At 51.4% G+C, this 588-nt stretch overlaps 1 protein-coding gene across 1 annotated transcript in view; it reads right to left on the bottom strand.

Moving 5' to 3' along the window:
• The window catches only part of RGN (regucalcin), a gene marked incomplete at its 5' end in the record, with an annotated part of 9,934 nt that overhangs the window by 9,008 nt on the left and 338 nt on the right, over positions 1–588 (bottom strand). The window lies entirely within an intron of this gene.

The following is a 588-nucleotide window of genomic DNA, read 5'->3' as shown; positions in this document are numbered from 1 at the left end:
TGACTGAGCACTCGCACACACATTCCACCTGGGAAGACTCTCAGGGAATGTGCAGGACACTATTAGGAGCGTCACATCCTCATCAGGGATCCCAACCTGTGACCTGTGCTGTATTCTGTGCTTAGTCGCTCAGTCTGCTCAGTCCCAACCCAGGAATCAAACCGGGGTCTCCCGCATTGAGGGTGGATTCTTTATCAGTTGAGCTACCCGGTTAGCGTTTAAGCCCTTCGGAGGGTTTGAGTTTTTGTCTTTGTTTTGCAGATTAGGGGTAGGAATATATCCCTGGGCTTCCCTGATAGCTCAGTTGGTAAAGAATCCGCCTGCAATGCAGGAGACTCTGTTCAATTCCTGGGTTGGGAAGATCCGCTGGAGAAGGGATAGCCTACCCACTTCAGGATTCTTGGGCTTCACTTGTGGCTCAGCTGGTAAAGAATCCACCTGCAATGCAGGAGACCTGGCTTCGATCCCTGGGTTGGGAAGATCCCCTGGAGAAGGGAAAGGCTACCCTCTCCAATATTCTGGCCTGGAAAATTCCATGGACTGTATAGTCCATGGGGTTGCAAAGAGTCGGACACGACTGAGTGACTT

This window comes from Bison bison, unplaced genomic scaffold, assembly GCF_000754665.1.
Source record: "Bison bison bison isolate TAMUID 2011002044 unplaced genomic scaffold, Bison_UMD1.0 scf7180017853685, whole genome shotgun sequence".
Taxonomy (NCBI): Eukaryota; Metazoa; Chordata; class Mammalia; order Artiodactyla; family Bovidae; genus Bison; species Bison bison.
This window is presented reverse-complemented; position numbering and strand designations above follow the sequence as displayed.